This window comes from Pinus tabuliformis, chromosome 6 (genome assembly GCF_031772625.1).
Source record: "Pinus tabuliformis cultivar Carrire ecotype Pingquan chromosome 6, CPIR1, whole genome shotgun sequence".
NCBI lineage: Eukaryota > Viridiplantae > Streptophyta > Pinopsida > Pinales > Pinaceae > Pinus > Pinus tabuliformis.
Window position 1 is genome coordinate 1,569,182,742 of NC_142292.1, and position 22,699 is coordinate 1,569,205,440.

The 22,699-nt window shown below is 36.5% G+C and overlaps 1 pseudogene; it reads left to right on the forward strand.

The window, feature by feature from the left end:
• Positions 1–3,172: 3,172 nt before the first annotated feature.
• Positions 3,173–22,699, forward strand: part of LOC149264769 (cell division cycle 20.1, cofactor of APC complex-like) — a 39,894-nt pseudogene continuing 20,367 nt past the window's right edge.

The window sequence follows — 22,699 nt, forward strand, 5'->3', positions numbered from 1 at the left end:
GGTTTCCTACATCAGTTTCATCTAGTCATCAGATATAAAAAGGGCATACACAATAAAGTTGCAGATATGTTATCTAGACCAATCATAAATGCATCTACTATACTTAAGCATAACTCAGTAATGCATGAAAGCTACATTGAACAATATGCTAAAGATATAGACTTTAAAGAAGTATATGCAACTTTAAGTCATGGCAAACAAGTAGAAGAATTGGATTACTATGTCAAGGACCAAATCTTGTATCATTTGGGAAAGGTATGCATTCCACAAACTGAAAGAGTTAACATAATTAGGGAAGCACATACTTCTTTGATATCAGGACATTTTGGTGTAAGAAAAATAGTTGCACAGCTGTAAAGATACTGCTATTGGCCAAAAATGCATCAAACAGTTTCTAGATATGTTAAGGGATGTACCATGTGTACTAAAAGCAAGCCCATCAATAGAAAACTAGGCTTGTACACTCCACTACCAGTTCCTTCTTGTCCTTGGGAAAGTGTTTCCATGGACTTCGTTGGGGGATTGCCAAAATCTAGAAAAGGTCATGACTATTTATATGTTATTGTGGAAAGGTTCAGCAAAACGTGTATTTTAATACCTTTTAACAAGCAGATTATAGCTGAACAAACAACAAAGTTGTTCTTTCAGCATGTCTCGGCGCACTTTGGGTTACCCACTTCCATAGTATCTGATTGAGATTCCTGATTTGTTGGGAAGTTTTGGTCAAGTCTGTGGGAATTGATGGACACCAGACTGAAGAAAAGCACAACCTTTCATCCACAAACAGATGACCAAATAGAGGTGGTCAACAGGACAGTGATCCAGTTGCTCAGGGGTTATGGCAGCAAGCATCCCAAGCTTTGGGATGAGCATTTGTGTTATGTGCAACATGCTTACAACCGTGCTAAGCATTCTTCTACACAAAGATCTCCTTTTGAGACTTGTTTTGGTTTTATACCAAAGTCTCCCTTGGATTTTGTCTTTGGGAAAGACATAGCGGTTGATGGACATAGTGATGTGGACAAAGCAACCAAGTTCATTAAACAGATCCAAGGAATTCACCAGGCAGTGCAGGAATAGCTGGAAAAGAGCCAAGCCAAGTACAAGGCAAGGCATGACAAGCATTAGATGGAGCATAACTTCCAAGTTGGTGATCAGGTCTGCCTGTATATCAGCAAGGACAAAGTCCAAGGTGAAGGAAAGAAGCTGAAGCCAATAAGGTATGGGCCTTTCAAGATACTTGAGAAAATTGGTGAGAATGCTTTCTATCTTGATTTGCCAACTTACATGCACATCTATTCAGTGGTAAATTCAGAGGGCTTGAGACTATTTGAACCTTCTTTGATTGAAGATCCCGAAGAGCAAAGTCAGTTGCCTTCTATTGATGATCTATTGCCTGAATATCTCAGTGAATTGCAGGAAGATACAATTCTGGATAGGAAGGTGAAAACCACGTGCAAAGGGGATGTTAAGTACCCAAGAATTGGACTCAAAGGTTCAAAACCCAGCAGTGAAAAATGGATAGAGATTGGGCAAGTGGGGAAGTTGTATCTTCACTTGATTGATGCTTAAAAACCAACTTTTGGTGGTCTAAAAGCCTTTTTCAGTGGGAAGGCATGATCCAAATGGATCCTAGAAGACTCTCTAAGTCTTCAAAATCATTCAAAAGACCAAAACAATCGCATAAGGAAAACCTATGGAAAAGTCATATTACACTATCGGCAACCGAAAACACCAAGAAACAATGGAAAACAGGCTTATCGGAGGCGTGAACAGTGAATGCACAGGAGCCGTCAGATCTGGCCGATCAACGGTCCAGATCCGATCGGAAAAGCGCAATCGGCGGTGGTAAAGGGAGGCAATCAGCGGAGACCCCATGACATATGCGACTATGATGAGCGGGGTCAACGAGGACGGTCGATCAAGCATGCAGATCGATGGCCAACATTGTATCGCAATATCGCTATCGGCAAATGCAATGGAGCGGGGCTTTATCCATATACATATATGCGATGCGATTGCCGAACCCGATAAATATTATAAACCATATTCGATATAACTTGAGTTCCGAGAAACAACAATTTCCTTTGTATTTGCGTATTTCGTTTATTAAACGAAATACAAAGGATAAAGTGCCAATGCGATAAAATGGACCCGAAAGGGTTTATTAATGCCGTTGAACACTATTTCAAGTTCGAAAAAGCAGGATTTTCACATTTTTATGCATTTTTAATATAAAAGGGAAATCGCGATATAAGCGGGATTTCGAGCAGGCCAAAGGCGGTAAGTGGTTTGGGTCGGGCTTCACCTAATCCCATACAACGGCTACCACGTGTCCAGGCTGAGGAGAGAGAAAACCACCCTCATTGGATGGTTAACTCCCGAATGAAAGAGCCACCCAAAATGGATCTCAACCATTGGATCTGGATCTCCCAGATCAACAGTGGAGATGTGATATCGCTACAAAGGTGAATTCGATAGGAGTATAAGGCAGATTGATGGACATTTGAAGTCCGATAGGCAATGTTTGGCAAACTTTTCCTATGTTTGACTGTGTTTCTCTGTGTTAAGAGAAAGTAGCCATTTCAGGGATTTCACAAGCCTGATGCACTCATCTGTTGCAGAATAGGTCGCAACCTCCCCTTAATGCATTATGAAATGATTTTTTAATGCTAGAAGAGGGATTTTCACATTTTTATGCATTTTTAATATAGAAGGGAAAGCAAGATATAAGCGGGATTTCAGGCGGGCCAAAGGCGGTAAGTGGTTTGGGCCGGGCTCCGCTCGATCCCATATGATGGCTGCCACGTGTCCAAGCTGAGGAGAGAGAAAAGCACCCTCAATAGGTGGTTAACTCCCGAACGAAAGAGCTGCCTAAAATGGATCTCAACCGTTGGATCTAGATCTCCCAGATCAACAGTGGAGATGTTATATTGATTTACAGGCAGATTTGATAGGAGTATAAGGCAGATTGATGGATATTTGAAGTCTGATAGGCAATGTTTGGCGGACTTTTCCTGTGTTTGACTGTGTTTATCTGTGTTAATAGAAAGCACCGTTTCAGGGATTTCAAAGGCCCGAAGAACTCATCCATTGTGAAACAGGTGGCCACCTCCCCTAAACGCATTATTCCATGCTTGCTAACGCTTAACAGAGAGATTCGAGTGGACAGATGCTGAGAGACGGAAAGCCGAGAAGCAGAAATGAACAGGCAAAGCAGAATGGCTTTAAATCCACAGATAGAGAGCAAACAAAGCAAGCAGTATTGAAGGCAGTGCTGAGACAGAGCAATGTAGACAGAGAGCCAGTGAGGGGAGTCTGTGTGCTCAAAAGAGACTTGGGAGATTCAAGTAAAGCCTCATTGTTTTGTATTCTATTGTGTGAGTCTCAAATTGAGCTCATACTGTTGTAAAACTCTGCTTGAAGACATAATAGAGAGGTCACCACTGAGAACTGGACCAGGAGATGTAGCCCAGGAGTATTGGGTGAACTCCTTATTAAATTTGATGTGTTATATGTTGTCTATTATGTTTTTGTTTACTACTTCATTATCTGTGTATTTCGCAATCGTATTTCCAAATGGATCCTAGAATACTCTCTAAGTCTTTAAAATCATTCAAAATACCATAACAATCACATAAGGAAAACCTATGGAAAAGTCGGATTCCACTATCGGTAGCGGAAAACACCAAAAAATAGTGGGAAACAGGCTTATCGGAGGCATGAACAGTGAATGCACAGGAGCCGTCAGATCTGGCTGATCAACAGTCCAAATCCGATCGGCAAAGCGCAATTGATGGTGGCAAAGGGAGGCAATCGGCAGAGACCCCATGACATATGCGACTGCGATGAGCGGGGTCAACGAGGACTGTCGATCAATTGCGCAGATTGACGGCCCACATTGCATCGCAATATCGCTATCGGCAAATGCAATGGAGCAGGGCTTTATCCATATACATGTATGCGATGTGATTGTCAGACCCGATAAATATTATAAACCATATTTGATATAATTTGAGTTCCAAGAAACAACAATTTCCTTTGTATTTGCGTATTTCGTTTGTTAAACGAAATACAAAGGATAAAGCACCGATGTGATAAACTGTACCTGAAAGGGTTTATTAGTGCCGTTGAACACTATTTCAAGTCCAATAAAGTGGGATTTTCACTTTTTTATGGATTTTTAATATAAAATGGAAATCGCAATATAAGCGGGATTTCGGGCAGGCCAAAGGCGGTAAGTGGTTTGGGCCGGGATCTGCCCGATCCCATACAACGGCTGCCACGTGTCCAAGCTGAGGAGAGAGAAAACCAACCTCATTGGGTGGTTAACTCCCGAATGAAAGAGCTCCCCGAAATGGTTCTCAACCGTTGGATCTGGATCTCTTAGATCAATGGTGGTGATGTGATATCGCTACAAAGGTGGATTCGATAGGAGTATGAGGTAGATTGATGGACATTTGAAGTCCGATAGGCAATGTTTGGTGGACTTTTCCTGTGTTTGACTGTGTTTCTCTGTGTTAACAGAAAGCAACCGTTTCAGGGATTTCACAAGCTCGATGCACTCATCCGTTGCAGAATAGGTGGCCACCTCCGCTTAATGCGTTATGCAATGATTTTTTAACGCTAGAAGAGGGATTTGAGCGGACAGAGCAGAAATGAACAGGCATAGCAGAATGGCTTTAAAGCCACAAACAGAGAGCAAACAAAGGAAGCAGTATTGAAGGCAGTGCTGAGATAGAGCAACAAAGATAGAGAGCTAGTGAGGGGAGTCTGTGTGCTTAGAAGAGACTTGGGGGATCCAAGTAAAGCCTCATTGTTTTGTATTCTGTTGTGTGAGTCTCAAATTGAGCTCATACTGTTGTAAAACTCTGCTTGAAGACATAATAGAGAGGTCACCACTGAAAGCTAGACCAGGAGATGTAGCCCAGGATTATTGGGTGAACTCCTTATTAAATTTGCTGTGTTATGTGTTTTCTATTATATTTTTGTTCACTGCTTCATTGTCTGTGTATTTCACAATCTTATCGATCCATTTCATAAAATAACATAGGCAAATCCAGGCACATGGGTCTGTAATACCTTATTATGTGTCTTAGATCTCATTATCAGATCAAGTGGTATCAGAGCTTTAGGTTGCTAAGGTTAGACAAGCTTGTGATAGGTTGTTGAATTCTAACTAGGTTAAAGCTCAAATTAGGAGAAGGAGAATTGGTTGAGGCTAACTCAAAAATTGGTAGACTCTATCCTAGGAGGAAAATGCCCAAAGAAAATCCCTTGGAATCAGACTCTCAGTTCATGGACAATTTCATGACCATGAGAGCCATGGTAGAAGAGATGTACCGAGAATTTAAGAAAGGGCGAGGTGAAGATACTTCAACCTCCAAACAAGACAAAGGAACCGAGGAACCTCTTCTAGATGACCATTCTGAAGGAAAAGGGAAAGGAAAAGAGCCTCCTCTATCCACACCTCCTGATAGTCCTGAAAATAAAAAGAAGAAAACATCTTTGATTAAATTAGATGTAAAATTTTATTTGCCAGTGTATGATGGATAATTAGATGCAGAAAAGCTAGATAAATGGATTAGACAGATTGATGTGTATTGCGGGGTGCAGAATATTGACTCAGACAGGAGTAAAATTTAGCTAGCTAGCCTACACCTTGGAGGAACTAGCTTAGTCTGGTGGAAGACAGGACACAAGCTGACTTGAAGAAGCATGGTAAAATTCTTTCTGTCTGGAGTGAATTTGTTTCTGCCATTAAAAAAAAGTTCTATCCACTAGCTTATATGCAGCAAGCTATAATGAGTTGGCAAACTCTTCGCCAATTGAAGGGGCAAAGTGTACAAATCTACACCCAAAAATTTAGAAAAAGAGCTTTAATTCTAGGCATTTCTTTAGACTCACCTGAAACTTTGTTGAAGTATATAGGCGGTCTACACAACTATTTGAGGCACACCATTCTCATGTTTAACCCTACTAGCATAGATGAGGTATCTGTTCGAGCTACACATCTAGAGGGTAGAGGCAAGAGTGTGAACCTAGAGATTGGGGGATCATCAAAACCCATTGCAAGCAAGAACAAGGAAAAGAGGAAGCAGAAATGGAAAGAGAGGAAGGAAAATGTTGTACAGAAGGCCAAACCTTCATGCACTCACTGCAAGAAGGATGGACATGATGATGAACATTGTTGGTCTTTGCATCTGGAGCTGAAACCCAAGAAGTTTGATAGCAAGAAGAAGAAGATTGTTGCTGCTATACAGAAGGATTTGGGGTCAAACTCAGGTGATGAAGCAACAATCACAGCGACAAGTATAATAGGTAAAAATTCTGAAGCATCTATGAGTAATTCTGCACAAACTATTGATAATGAAGAAAATGAGAGGAAAAGCCATGAGCTTTTTCATATTAGAGTTATTTCCAAGCATCAAAAGATTGATACTTTGTTTGATATTGGCTCACAATTAAACTTGATTTCTGAAGCAATTGTAAAGAAGCTGGGATTACTAACCACACCTCACAAGAAGCCATATCCATTAGGTTGGGTATGTGATAAAGCAAAGATACAAGTGACTAGAGAATGTGAACTTAGGTTTTCTTTTGGGTCAGCATTTGTAGATGAGGTTGAGTTAGATATTGTTCCCTTGGATATATGTGGAATTGTTTTAGGAAGTCCTTACTTGTATGATAGAAAAGCCATTTTCTTTAGAGCTGAAAATAAGTATCAACTCATTAAAGATGGAATAGAATATATTGTAAGAGCTCATAAACTCAAGAATAATTATACTCTCATAAACTCAGGGCAGATGAAAAGAACTGTAAATTCATGCAAGCAATTTTACTGATGGTTTTAAAGGAAAAGAACCCTGATAAAACAATGTATTTGAGGGCTGTGATGCTAAATAGAAAGCTAATTTAGAAAAAGTTGTTTTAGAATATGATATCTTATTCTAAGAACCTAAAGGTCTGCCACCCAAAAGGGAAATTTTACATGATATTAATTTGTAGCAAGATGCTCCACTGCCTAACATTGGAATGTACAGGTTATCTGCTTTAGAGAATACGGAGATCAAGAAGCAGGTACAGGAGCTGCTCGAGAAATGGTTCATAAGACCAAGCACGTCACCATGCGGATCTCCAATCGTGTTGGTGAGGAGGAAAGATGGATCGTGGAGGATGTGCATTGACTACAAAGCACTGAATAAAATAACGATCAAGAATCGTTATCCCCTTCCTCGCATTGATGATCTATTGGATCAACTGAAAGAAGTTGTTTACTTTTCCAAGTTGGACTTACGTAGTGGCTACCATTAGGTCAGAGTAGCATAACAAGATGCATGGAAGACTGCTTTCAAAACAAAGCAAGGGTTGTATGAATGGCTAGTTATGCCTTTTGGCTTAACTAATGCTCCTGCCACTTTCATGAGAGTTATGAATGATGTACTCAAGCCTTTTATTGATGATTTTGTAATTGTATATTTAGATGACATTCTTGTTTTCAGTAAAACATGGGAAGAACATTTGAAGCATGTAAAGCAGACTCTAGATGTTTTGAAAAAAGAAAATCTCTATGTTAAGTTATCAAAATGTGAATTTGGAAAAACATCTTTGAATTATTTGGGTCATATTGTAGGGGGTGGTGAATTGAAGATAGATCCCTCTAAGGTTGAAGTCATTGTAAACTGGCCTAAACCCAAATATGCTACAGAAGTTAGAAGCTTCCTAGGAGCAGCACAATATTGGAGAAAGTTTATTGCTAACTTTTCCTTAATTGCAGCTCCCTTACATGCTTTGACAGGATTGAACAAGGTGTTTCAGTGGGGAGGCAAACAACAGAAAGCCTTTGACACCTTGAAAGAAAAAAATTAGTACAACACCAGTACTAGCATTTCCAGATCTTCAAAAACCATTTGAGATCGAAACAGATGCCAGTGACTATGCCATGGGATCAGTGTTGATGCAACATGGTAAACCCATATGCTACCATTCTGAGACATTTAATTCTACAGTAATTAATTATCCCACATATGATAAAGAATTGTATGCATTAGTATAGATTGTAAAGAAGTGGAAACATTACTTAATGGGAAAGGAAACAATTATACATACTGATCATCAACCACTTCAATATTTGCACTCACAAACTAAATTGCAGCAATCAAGACACTATAGGTGGATGGGTTTTCTACAACAATTTCATCTAGTCATCAGATATAAGAAAGGCATACATAATAAAGTTGCAGATATGTTTTCGAGACCAATCATAAATGCATCTACTATAATTAAGCATAACACAGTAATGCATGAAAGCTACATTGAATAATGTGCTCAAGATATAGATTTCAAAGATGTATATGCAGCTTTATGTCATGGCAAAAGGGTAGAAGAATTAGATTATTATGTTAAGGACCAACTCTTGTATCATTTGGGAAAGCTATGCATACCACAAACTGAAAGAGAACATAATTAGGGAAGCACATACTTATCTGATATTAGGTCATTTTGGGTATGTAAAACCGTTGAACAGCTGCAAAGATTCTGCTATTGGCTAAGAATGCATGAAACAGTTTCTAGATATGTCAAAGGGTGTATCATGTGTGCTAAAAGCAAGCCCAACAATAGAAAACTAGGCTTGTACACTCCACTTCTAGTTCCTTCTCGTCCTTGGGAAAGTGTTTCCATGGACTTTGTTGGTGGATTGTCAAAATCTAGAAAAGGTCATGACTATTTATATGTTATTGTGGACAGGTTCAACAAAATGTGTATTTTAATACCTTGTAACAAGCAGATTACAGCTGAACAAACAACAAATTTGTTCTTTCAGCATGTCTGGGTGCACTTTGGGTTACCCACTTCCATAGTATCTGATCGAGATTCCCGATTTGTTGGGAATTTTTGGTCAAGTCTGTGGGAATTGATGGACACTAGACTGAAGAAGAGCACAACCTTTCATCCACAAACAGATGGCCAAACAGAGGTGGTCAACAAGACAGTGATCCAGTTGCTCAGGGGTTATTGCAGCAAGCATCCCAAGCTTTGGGATGAGCATTTTTTTTATGTGCAACATGCTTACAACCATGCTAAGAATTCTTCTACACAAAGATCTCCTTTTGAGACTTGTTTTGGTTTTATACCAAAGTCTCCCTTGGATTTTGTCTTTGGGAAAGACATAGCGGTTGATGGACATAGTGATGTGGACAAAGCAACCAAGTTCATTAAACAGATCCAAGTAATTCACCAGGCAGTGCAGGAATAGCTGGAAAAGAGCCAAGCCAAGTACAAGGCAAGGCATGAAAAGCATCAGATGGAGCATAACTTCCAAGTTGGTGATCAGGTCTGCCTGTATATCAGCAAGGACAAAGTCCAAGGTGAAGGAAAGAAGCTGAAGCCAATAAGGTATGGGCCTTTCAAGATACTTGAGAAAATTGGTGAGAATGCTTTCCACCTTGATTTTCCAGCTTACATGCACATCTATTTAGTGGTAAATGCAGAGAGCTTGAGACTATTTGAACCTTCTTTGATTGAAGATCCCGAAGAGCAAAGTCAGTTGCCTTCTATTGATGATCTGTTGCCTGAATATCTCAATGACTTGCAGGAAGATACAGTTCTAGACAGGAAGGTGAGAACCACGCGTAGAGGGGATTTTGAGTACCTAAGAATTGGACTCAAAGGTTCAAAACCTAGCAATGCAAAATGGATAGAGATTGGTCAAGTGGGGAAGTTGTATCCTCACTTGATTTATGCTTAAAACCAGCTTTTGCTGGTCCAAAATCCTTTTTCAGTGGGAAGGTGTGATCCAAATGGATCCTAGAATACTCTCTAAGTCTTTAAAATCATTCAAAAGACCAAAACAATCACATAAGGAAAACCTATGGAAAAGTCGGATTACACTATTGGGAGCTAAAAACACCAAGAAACCGTGGAAAACAGGCTTATCGGAGGCATGAATAGTGAATGCACAGGAGCCATCGGATCTGGCCAATCAATGGTCCAGATTTGATTGGTAAAGCGTAATCAACGGTGGCAAAGGGAGGCAATCGGCGGAGACCCCATGACATATGCGACTGCAATGAGCGGGGTCAACGAGGACCGTCGATCAAGCGCGCAGATCAATGGCCCATGTTGCATCACAATATCACTATCGACAAATGCAATGGAGCGGGGCTTTATCCATATACATGTATATGATGCAATTTCTAGACCTGATAAATATTATAAAGCATATTCGATATAATTTGAGTTTCAGGAAACAACAATTTCCTTTATATTTGCGTATTTCGTTTATTAAACAAAATACAAAGGATAAAGCGCCGATGTGATAAAATGGACCTGAAAGGGTTTATTAATGCCATTGAACACTATTTCAAGTCCGAAAAGGTAGGATTTTCTCATTTTTATGCATTTTTAATATAAAAGGGAAATCGCGATATAAGCGGGATTTCGGGCGGGCCAAAGGAGGTAAGTGGTTTGGGCCGGGCTCCGCCCGATCCCATACAACGGCGGCCACGTGTCCAAGCTGAGGAGAGAGAACACCACCGTCATTGGGCGGTTAACTCCCAAACGAAAGAGCCACCCGAAATGGATCTCAACCATTGGATCTAGATCTCCGAGATCAACGGTGGAGATGTGATATCGCTACAAAGGCGAATTCGATAGGAGTATAAGGCAGATTGATGGACATTTGAAGTCCGATAGGCAATGTTTGGTAGACTTTTCCTGTGTTTGACTGTGTTTCTATGTGTTAACAGAAAGCTACTGTTTCAGGGATTTCATAAGCCCGATGCACTCATCCATTGCAGAAAAGGTGGCCACCTCCCCTTAATGTGTTATGAAATGATTATTTAATGCTAGAAGAGGGATTTGAGCGGACAGAGGCCGGGAGATTGAAAGTCGAGAAGTAGAAATGAACAGGCAGAGCAGAATGGCTTTAAAGCCATAGACAAAGAGAAAACAAAGGAAGCAGTATTGAAGGCAGTGCTGAGATAGAGCATCAGAGACAAAGAGCCAGTGAGGGGAGTCTGTGTGCTCAGAAGAGACTTGGGGGATCCGAGTAAAGCCTCATTGTTTTGTATTCTGTTGTGTGAGTCTCAAATTGAGCTCATACTATTGTAAAACTCTACTTGAAGACATAATAGAGAGGTCACCACTGAAAGCTAGACCAAGAGATGTAGCCCAGGAGTATTGGGTGAACTCCTTATTAAATTTGGTGTGTTATGTTTTTTCTATTATGTTTTTGTTTACTGCTTCATTGTCTGTGTATTTCACAATCTTATCAATCCATTGCATAAAATAACATAGGCAAATCCAGGCACATGAGTCTGTAATACCTTATTATTTGTCTTAGATCTCATTATCAGATCATACCATTATGTAATAGTAATAATAAATTGATATAAAAATGGATAAATGTTAACTTAAAGAAGAATATCACCTAAAAACAAATAGAAAATCGTTAGACAAAGCAATATACTAGCAATTCCACTAAATGTTGCAAAGGAAACGACATAAAGCAGTGGCGTAGGAAAGAGTAGCATTAATAGTGAATGTGTGACCTACACACATCTGGAGAAAAAATCTTGTATGCGGTTAACACTCAAAACCAATTCAACAATTTGAAAACATACAAAATATTAAGAACTATGTTTCTTTGTTGTATAAGTGAAATACAAAACAAAAGGGAAAAATATAAAAGCTCAGTTAATTGAAACCAGAATACGCACCATGTCATCATACAATTGGAATCCAATTCAACAATTTGAAAGCATACAAAAGATTAAGAACTATGTTTCTTTGTTGTATAAGTGAAATACAAAACAAAAGGGAAAAATACAAAAAACCAGTTAATTTAAACCAGAATGCACACCATGTCATCATACAGTTGGAATTTGAGTGTTTTGTAGGATTTCGTTTTCTACTTACAGAAGAGGAGCAAACAATATAAAAAACCATGTTGAAGACCATACATGTTATTTCAACAAACATGAAGTAATCAAAATTGCCACACTTACTCGAATAGAGAGATTCTTTATATGAATCAGATAATTAATCGTGTCGAGGAGAAATGAGGGCATATGGAGTCGTAGTGTCAATCTGAGGGCATTGTTTGCTACTTTTTAACATTTGAGCTACAAATGTTGATAATGATCATTCACATATATGTTACACATTATAATAGAGTTAGACATTATAATAGAGTTGTGACATGTGAAGCCCAGTAGTACAGGGTATTGACAATATTCCCAGGTGATAGTATGATCATAATGTGCATGCCATCATCACCCGCAGTACAACTTTTTTCTTTTGTTCTGATATCTATACAAAGGCATCTAAACTGAGGTAATATCATGAATTGAATTCATGTATGAATCTTTTGGATTAGTTGGAGAGGACACAATTTTTTCATTTTGTTTCAGATTTTCTTCCCAACCTAATTGTGTGGGACTCAAATTTTGGAAATTGGCATCTTCTCTAGTCTTAGTCTGCCAAAAAGGTACATTTCTATTTTGTAATGTTCTCGATATTTTCTTGCCAGCGTTCGGCATATTCCAATATAAATTCTTTTCATAACTCTCATTTGATGTCAAATAGATCTCCATTGAATAATCTGTGATTTGAGATTAGTAATTAAGGCTATTCATAGTCTGTACCATATGTTGTTGCTGCATATATACCAATTCATGTATTCTCTAAAATATACAAATTTGACACCACATCAAAATTTCATTCACATTACTCACTTAATATAAGCATTCTACTCCATACTTTCAAAACAATACAAATTATCCAATCCAGTGGGTTACGATAGCTTGTGCTTAGCCTATAGTGTATGAAAAACATAAACACAAATCTTCACTGGAGAAACAATATAAGCTCCCCGAATTTCATATCTAGGTAGTGGTATTATAAATACATATGCTGAATAAGCTCCCAGTGGCCTGTCTAAATATTTTAGCAGTTCAACTTCTAGATAATATATCAAGAACCATAAAATCACACTCTTGATTCTGATTCATGAACCTAGGATTTAGTGAATGATGAAGGTTTTTGTCAAAGATTGAAGGTATAGATTTCTTAAATGATTTGCTAAAATTAATTGTCATATGATCCATTCAAAACCATTCAAATCGAACTCCCTACAATTGGATTCTATACTAGTGTCATCATTAGCATTCAAGTCTAATTATTCAGTGAGCTTGGAAAGCTTGTTATTTCTAACTGAAGGAATTTCAACTTCATCCCTATGAAGCCCTACCAATTCACCCTTGTGGAAAAATTCATGCAAAGAGAAGCTCCTAGGCACTTCTCATTTAATTACTTGTTGTCATACACATGATCCATTTACTTCCATCTATTTTTCCCTTGCATTAGACATGCCATAGCCATTTTATTTTGTTTGTACCCTAAAAATTGTGGTCCTCTCCCATAAATTTCCTTTGGTTGGAATTGAATTCTTGTCTGAATGTTTTGGATTAGTTGTAAAGGACATAAATTTTTCATCTTGTTTTAAATTTTCTTCCCAACCCAATTGTGTGGCACTCAATTCTCAGAAAATGACATCTTCTCTGGTCTCAGTCTGCCAAAAAGGTACATTTCTATTATTTAATGTTCTCAATATTTTCTTTCCAACGTTCCCATATTCCGATCTAGATTCTTTTCAGAACTCTCATTTGATGTCAAACAACTCTCCATTGAATAATATGTGACCTGATATTGTTGATTAAGGTTATGCATATCATGTACCATATGTTGTTGTTACTTGTATAATGATGGAATTTCATGTAAAAAAGAAAAAAACATTATTGAGGCATTTAGTGGACATTTTTGAAGCCAATTTTGAGATTTCTGCACAGGCAACTTCCAGTACAATAGAACCTAAGTTATGGCCAGCAAGAGCTTCCCTAGCCTTTTCTAGCACAAACTTCAAGTACTTACCCTAAGTTTCAATTCATAGCGGTAAATGATGTTGTACCTGTTTCAACCATGTTAGATTAAGAAAAAGAGAGCCAATATTGAACTCCTTTCCTATTTTTTCTCTTTTCACCCCAAATTAATAGAGTTATCTAGACAGAATCAATGGAAACACAACTTAATCTCAGCTCTCATATCAAGTTCAAAAATTGTTTCTTTTCATTTTAACACTAGAACAGAAGGTGATTACATGAAGTAACTATCTTAAATAAAATTCACAATGCTTGGTAATTTATATCTCTATTCACCCTTAATGACCCTAAAAGGAGATAACGCGCTATGCTTGCCTACTTTGATGTTTTCGGACCCAGGACTTTATAAGACCTTACTTTCGCGTGCCTTATTTGAGTAACATGTGCCTTTCCATACCTTGTGTAATCAAGCCTTGGCCTGGTCCAATGCCTTTGCTTTGGCAAAGAAAGGACTTTGCCCAATACATAACTCTGTAGATTGATTACTTCACATACATGAAGTACTTACCTACCACAATGTCCAATTACTTCCTGATGTTTCCTTAAATAAAAAAAGGGAACCTCCACTTACGATCAAAAGAATAAAGAAGAAATACTTCTTTCATTGGAAGTTACATATGACTTAGAGGTGGAGCAGATGGACATCAAGACTATATCGTTGGAGCTTAACACATGGACTGTATTCTGGAACAGTTCCAAGAATGAGAATGGTGCTAAAGTTCATGTCTTTCTTTTGATCCTAAGTATCAAATACTCCTACGCTACTAGAAACAAGAATTGCAAAATGTGTATGACATGAGGAACAAAAATTCTTAGGGTTTGTATAAGTAACTTTTCTGGTTTTTTAATATTTTTTAAAATTATTAACGTGAAAATAATAATTCCAGAGAAAGTAACCAATTTCATGATCTTTTCTACTTGACATGGTATACATTATCAGAGTGATTATAGTGCATAAATTGGAATATAGAAGAATAATTCCATGTCTAATGCCCAATCTATGGATATTTGATGTACTGAATCAGATTAAATATGAAGCACAGAAACAAATAATGCATCATATGTTTCAAGTAGCCAAAAAAAAGGAAAAATTAAAGGAAGACATTTCCTAGAAGAGAAAATTAGTGGAATCCTTACTTGGATCAAAAAATGTGCCCAGACTAGTGCCTTTGAAATCACAATTCCAACAGTTTTTGTCGTGAATCTGATAGGAACTATTCATTTCCTTTGAAGCATTGGCATGGATGGCATTTGGATTATAGCAAGGTCCACCTTGACGAATTGAAGCACAATCGGCACCACCCAGCCCACAAGAAAAATCCAAAGACTCTTGAAGAACAAATGGATCAGAACTTTGTTTGGCAATGCAATAAACAACATTGCCAAGGCCTCCCCTTGAACCTTTTGGTTGTCTTGAGAATAAAGAAATTGGGCTAGGCAGTGGGCTTGCAAGAGGTGAATATGGTGGAGGAGGAGATGCACACTAACCACAACTCAAATCTACATCATATCCATCTAGGTTTAGCAGCCCAACGTTCCTCTTAGTGGTTGGAACTAGCTTATTGTTCTCATTAAAAATTGAAAAAATAATAAAGTTCTCTATGACTCTATTAGGCTTCATTGGAATTCCTACATTGGAAGTAATATGTTTGATAAATTTAGTGTTATAGTTTCTAGCATTCTCAGGATTCACTCCTATATCATCTGTGTCTCCTTTGGAAGGCCAACCGGTCTCAAAGACGGTTACATGGATAGTGTCATTATGACCCAAAGAAGCCATAATAGAGTAAATGGAATCAATTCGAGCATCTAATATATTGCTATAGTTGAGACCTTTTGGATCTGAAATCCTTTGAGACCGCCCAAACAACACATAGTCCGATGAAACGTCTTTGGGATTGTCTCCATATGAAAAATAAGGATATTGATTCACCATGAATGGAGCACCTGTATCATCCAAGAATTTGAGGAGATGATTCATAATTAGTACCTAACCAGTAGCAATTGTGGATGCCTGACGAAAAGAACCTGAAAGGATAGGCATACTATGTGGAGTAGATACCTTAATCTTGTCATCCAAACCTAAAGAAACCAAACCAGAATGAATGCTCTGTATTGCAGGCACTACAATAGATTCTAACGACACATCACTATGTGTAAGGACCTCATTCCCAATGGTGATCAGAATTATTAAGGTTGAAGGGTAGTAAGGAGCAATCCTTTGAGACACCCAAGCTTGGCCTACAGTTGGGCTTTCACTTATCCTCTGGACTTTCTCATTCTCAAGACCCACAACAACTGTAGTGCCTTTGTTGGAAAATGCTTAAAATTAAGACTAGAATAGAAAGTGATTACATGAAGTAACTATTTGAAAAAAATATCAAAATTTCTGGTAATTTATATCTCTATTCACTCTTAAAGGCCCTAAAAGGAGAGAATGTGTTATGCCTGCTTTCTTGGATCTTTCAAGACCCAGGACCTTATAAGACGTTACTTTCACGTGCCTTATGTGAGTGACGTATTCCTTGCCATACCTTGTGTAATGAAGCCTTTGCCTGGTCCAATGCCTCTGCTTTGGCAAAGAAAGGAGTTTGCCTAGTACATAACTCCATAGATTGATTGCTTCACATACATGAAGTATTTACCTACCATAATGTCCAATTACTTCTTGATGTTTCCTTAAATAAATAAAAAAGGAACCTTCACTTATGATAAAAAGAAGAAAGAAGAAATACTTCTTGCATTGGCAATTTCATATGACTTAGAGGTGGAACATATTAACATCAAGACTACATTGATGGAACTTAACACATGGACTGTATTCTTGAATAATTTCAAGAAGAAGAATGGTGCTAGAGTTTGTCTTTCTTTTGATCCTAAGTATCATATACTCCTACGTTACCAAAAAAAGAATTGCAAGATGGGTATGACATGAGAAACAAAAATTATTAGGGTTTGTACAAGTAACGTTTTTGGTTTTTTAGTATTTTTTAAAATTATTAATGTGAAAATAATAATTCTAGAGAAAGTAACCAATTTCATGCTCTTTTCGACTTGACATGGTATACATTATCAGAGGGATTATATTGCATAAACTAGAATATAGAAGAATAATTTCATGTCCAATGCCCAAGCTATGGAAACTTGATGTATTGAATCAGATTAAATATGAAAAACAAAAACAAATAATGCAAATCTACATCATATTCATCCATGTTTAGCAGCCCAAAGTTCCTCTCAGTGGTTGGCCCTAGCTTATGGTTCTCATTAAAAATATAAAAAATAATAAAGTTCTCTATGACTCTATTAAGCCTCATTGGAGTTCCTGCATTGGAAGTTAAATGTTTGATGACTCTGGTGTTATAGTTTCTAGCATTCTTAGGATTCACTCTTATATCATCAGTGTCTCCTTTAGGCCAACTGGTTTCAAAGAAAGTTACATGGATAGTATCATTGTGACCCAAAGAATCCATAACAGAGTAAATGGAATCAATTTGAGCATCTAACATATTGTTATAGGTGAACCCTTTTGGATCTAAAACCCATGGAGACCGCCCAAACATCACATAGTCCAATGAAACTTCTTTGGAAATGTCTCTGTATGCAAAATAAGGATATTCATTCGCCGTGAATGGAGCAGTTGTATCATCCAATAATTTGAGGAGAGGCTTCATAATTCATACCAAACTATTAGAAGTTGTGAAGGATGAAGGAAAAGAACTTGAAAGGATAGGAATACTATGTGGAGTAGATACCTTAATCTTGTCGTACAATCCTAAAGAAACCAAACAAAAATGAATGTTTTGTATTGTAGGCACTACAGCAGAGTCTAACAGCCCATCATTATTTGTATGGACCGCATTCCCTACAATGATCTAAATTATTAAGGTTGAAGGGTTGTAAGGAGCAATCCTTTGAGCCACCCAAGCTTGGCCTATAGTTGGGCTTTCACTTATCCTCTGAACTTTCTCATTCTCAAGACCCACAACAACTGTAATGCCTTTATTGGCAAATGCTTGGAATATAGAGGGATCTAAGTTGTAGATCTTGACTGAGCCACTTGTAACAGGTCGAATCATCCATTGCAGGAGGCTGATTTTTGAAGTCATATTCCTCACATGATGGTTGTCTTACATAACATTGATTTCATCTCCTGAAGGTTATATTAGTTAGAAGCCAAACATCAAAGAGTTGAGTTCTTGAGGATAGATAAATTATTTAGAAAACCCCTATCAAGTTTGTGATTGATCTAAGGAGGGTTGAGTCATTCTCTGCTAAATTCAGATTGAGACTGAGTTATTCCAGAGGGTTACACCCATATTCTAGATCACTGTGTACAACTTGATATTCGGGATCGAATATCAGAAAATTTTGTGGCTTATTGGAAGGTCGAAATATTTGGATTGGAAGTTGAATTTGTCATCACTTCCAAAACTATTTTGAGGGAAAATTTATCTGTTGAAGGACCGAATTCATCAAAGTTGGTAGTCATATTTCTTAAGGGATCGAGTTTCCATTCTTGGAGATCAAATCCCTAGTTTGAGTTATTTTTATTTGTACTTAGGGAACCAACAATAACAAACATCATACACATAGTTCTATATTTACCCTTTTACATTTTTAGTCTCAGAACTAATTGTGATGAGTGACCCACTCATTACAACAAACTATTTGTGTTTAAAAGGCAATATCAATGTGTTTGCAATGAATGTCAACTATTCTTGACTAACTAGGATAGAATAGAATATGATAAAAATGACAAGGTCTTATATAGTTGTGTCATAGCTCTCTCCTTCACATTTTTCAAGCTTTGGACCAGCAGTGTAAACTAACTTTAAACTGCTCATAAACCATCACAAAGAACAAAATAATATAGAAACCCATGTATCATTAACATATCATCATCAAGGGCATCAATTGACCTTATACAACTGCACATTTGTCATCCATATAGTAACTAATAAACAATTCATGTCATGCATATAATCCTTTGCCACATAGATCTCATTCAGGTAGCTCAAATCAACCAATGCATGGTGAGAAAGACAAGCTCACTCACATGCTGAAATGTATCCATGCACACAACTAGGCCATCTAATCAAGTCATAATTTATGTCAATATGTCCTTTACAAACCATAATAATGCTCATAGGGCTAGAAGACAACCATTAATATGAATCTTTTCAACACTCAAGTTTTTAGTATTAACCAAAACTCCTGCATTTCCTCAGATCAACTACAGGTACCATGTTAATGTTGAAATTTTGCTCCAGAATTTTATGCAAATAGGTTTTGTAATTAAGAGAATTTGCCCTCAAGTTCTAGGGTTACTGACAACCATTAAAAAACATCCTCCATTTCTTCAGGAATTGTAGAATGAAAAACTAGAACATATATTTCTCCACGTTTGTAAATGACAACATCATCCACTTTATCATGACCTATAAAAATAGGCATCATTTGTGCATGCTTTACAACCTCCTAAGACTCTCACAACTTGTTTTGTAAGTTCTTGGCATAAGGAAGTTTCCCACTTAAGACAACAACTACACTAATATTAACTGGAGAGGGATCACGATTAGAGTACACAAAAAGTTGTTGAATACAAGAAAATTGTTGCACCACAGTTAGCAATAAAGACAACACCCTCCCACCATCGATGAGTAGCATAGCAGAGTCTAACGACCCATCACTATTTGTAAGGACCTCATTCCCTACGATGATTAGAATTCTTAAGTTTTAACGGTAGTAAGGAGTAATCCTTTGAGCCACCCACGCTTGGCCTGCAATTGGACTTTCACTTATGCTCTGAAATTTCTCATTCTCAAGACCCACAACCACTGTAATGACTTTGTTGGCAAATTCTTGCAATATAGAGTGATCTGAGTTGTAGATATTGACTGGGCCACTTGTAACATGCTGAATCATCCATTTCAGGAGGTTGATTTCTGAAGTGGTACTCCTCATATGGTGGTCGTCTTACTTAATATTGATTTCATATCCTTAAGGTTTTATTCGTTAAAAGCTAAACATCAGAGACTCGAGTTCCTAAGGATAGATAAATTATTTAGAAAATCCCTGTTGAGTTTGTGATTGATCTAAGGAGGGATGAATCATTCTCTACTAAATTCAGATTGAGGTTGAGTTATTCAAGAGGGTTACACCCATATTCTAGATCACTGTGTACAACCTGATATTTGGGATTGAATAGCAGAAATTCTTGTGGCTTATTGGAAGGTCGAAATATTTGGATTGGAAGATGAATTTTTCATCACTTCCAAAACTATTTTGAGGGAAAATTTATGTGTCGAAGGACCGAATTCATCAAAGCTGGTAGCCATTTTATGAAGTGGCCGAGTTTTCATTCTTGGAGATCAAATCCTTGGTTTGAGTTATATGTCTCTGTACTTGGGCGACCACCAATAAAAACATCATACACATAGTTCTATATTTACCCTTTTACATTTTTAGTCTCAGAACTAATTGTGACAAGTGACCCACTCATTACAACAAATTGGTTGTGTTTGAAAGGAAATTGTTTGTGTTTGCAAGGTGTAGTGGCATGCTCCCTGGTCGTCTATAAGGGAAAAAAACATACAAACAAGGGTGGATTTGTGTAAGGGAAAAAACATACAAACAAGGGCGGATTTGTTTAAATCTTGAGGCAGTGTGAACCTTGCCTGTTCAGTCACAAACAACAAAAATACAAATTTGACATAGTTTCCTTTCAAGAGAGCAGCCTCCACCCTTTGCAAATCCCGTTGGTGGACAACAGAGAAGAAGGAATTTTCATTGGAGACATTGCAGCTCAAAGCCTGACCCATTTATTACCAAATCTTGCATGTTGAATCCCCAATGCCCTGAGCCCCTTATCAACACCTCTCAGACATTTGAATCCTGAAAAATCTAACTCGAGAGTCTCAAATAACTTACCAGACAACCCTCATAAAAGCTTCGTTTCACCTTGCTAGTAGAATCTCGGTCCGTGGAATACCATGGTGAAGGTGTAGAATCTCGGTCCGTGGAATACCATGGTGGAGGTGTCGAAGGAGATGTTTCCTGCACACCAAGCCCTCTCATGCTGCGATAAGCAACCGAAAAAGATTAAGTTTCGATGGTTATTGTTTCAATTATAACAAGATTTTTGATTTTAATTGTCTAATATCAGATCAGACAGATCATAGTAAAACACGTAAGACAAAAAAAATAAAAAAAAAATAAAAATACAAAAATACAAAAATCGGAAAGAAATACCTTACGACCAAAATATATCACATTATGCTTCCATTATATAAATTTTCAACCATAAACCTTCAAACATATTTATTACCAACCTCTTTTATATATAGAATAATCTTATAATGATATAGTATATAACGGGAAAGACACTTTACACTTTGAAACATGCGTGGGTTTTTGTTAAAGGACTTATAATCTTTAAAACATATACGTTTTGTAATTGACATTTGCAATTTTATAGTTCTAACGCTCACAGAGAATGAATCGTAATGAATAATATATAGTTGAATTAACTCCAATTTATATTATATTTGTACTTCAAAGTAATGAAATTCTAAAAAGTTGTATTTATGTTTTAATGAATTTTGATATTGTGTATGAAATAATTTATAATTTTTTTTAATAAATTAAATTTTAATATTAAATATTTTTACGGATATGTACTCTTGAGTTTGTAATTTGTTTTATTTAAATATTTAAAAATATACATATAAATTTTTAATAATATTATTTATATTTAAGTTTTCAATTATTCATCACAAAATTAAATAGGTTTTTAATACTTAAGAAGATAAGTGATTATTTGAAAAAAAATGCTTTCAAAATGTATTAAGAAAAGAAAGAGAAAGTTCCCATTAAATTTATAAGTTTTTTGTAATTCAAGATATAGGGGATTTATAATTCTTTCAATATTTAATATGGAGTTGATATGTAACATTTAAAATAATAATAATAATAAAAATAATTTAATAATTTTACATTTTAATGTAGAGATTGTGAATCCAAAAATAATATATTTCAATGTTAACTACATATATATTATATAAAGCAAGTAAGAAAAAAGTTATGATAGTTAAAATATCTTATGAGTATGTAACTCAAAACTAGCATAGATCCATTTCAATTTTAGATCTACTAAAAGCTTATAAGAATCAAAATTTTCTAAATACAAATAATTCCTAAAATTTCCCCTCATAAAAAGATTTGCTTGATATTTTTAATAATGAATAAATATTTTTTAATAAAAAATAAAAATTATATTAAAAAAATTAAAAATAATATATATATATATATATATATATATATATATATATATTTAAAATAAATATATTAATATTACTGCTTTAAAAACATTTTTTCCTTTATTAAATAAATATTAAAAAGTTTTGCATATTGAAATGTAAAGGAATACAAAATGACTAAATAATATAATGCAAATTATTGGAGTAAACTAAAGTCGAGAGAGTTCCTTTCAAACTAAATATGCTTCAATTTAAGCTCAGGAAAGAAATGGAATAATTTTGAAATAAGAGGGAGTTTTGCTTTTTTACCTAAATATGACGCTTTTAGAAAATTCCCGACCAATGGAAGTTATCAATTTTAAAACAATGTCGTGAAGCTCATTCACAGAAAAAGATTCTCTTTTCAATGGAAGTTATCAATTTTAAAACAAAGTCGTGAAGCTCATTCGCAGAAAAATATTCTCTTTTCAAACTAAACATATGTGTTTTACTTGTGTT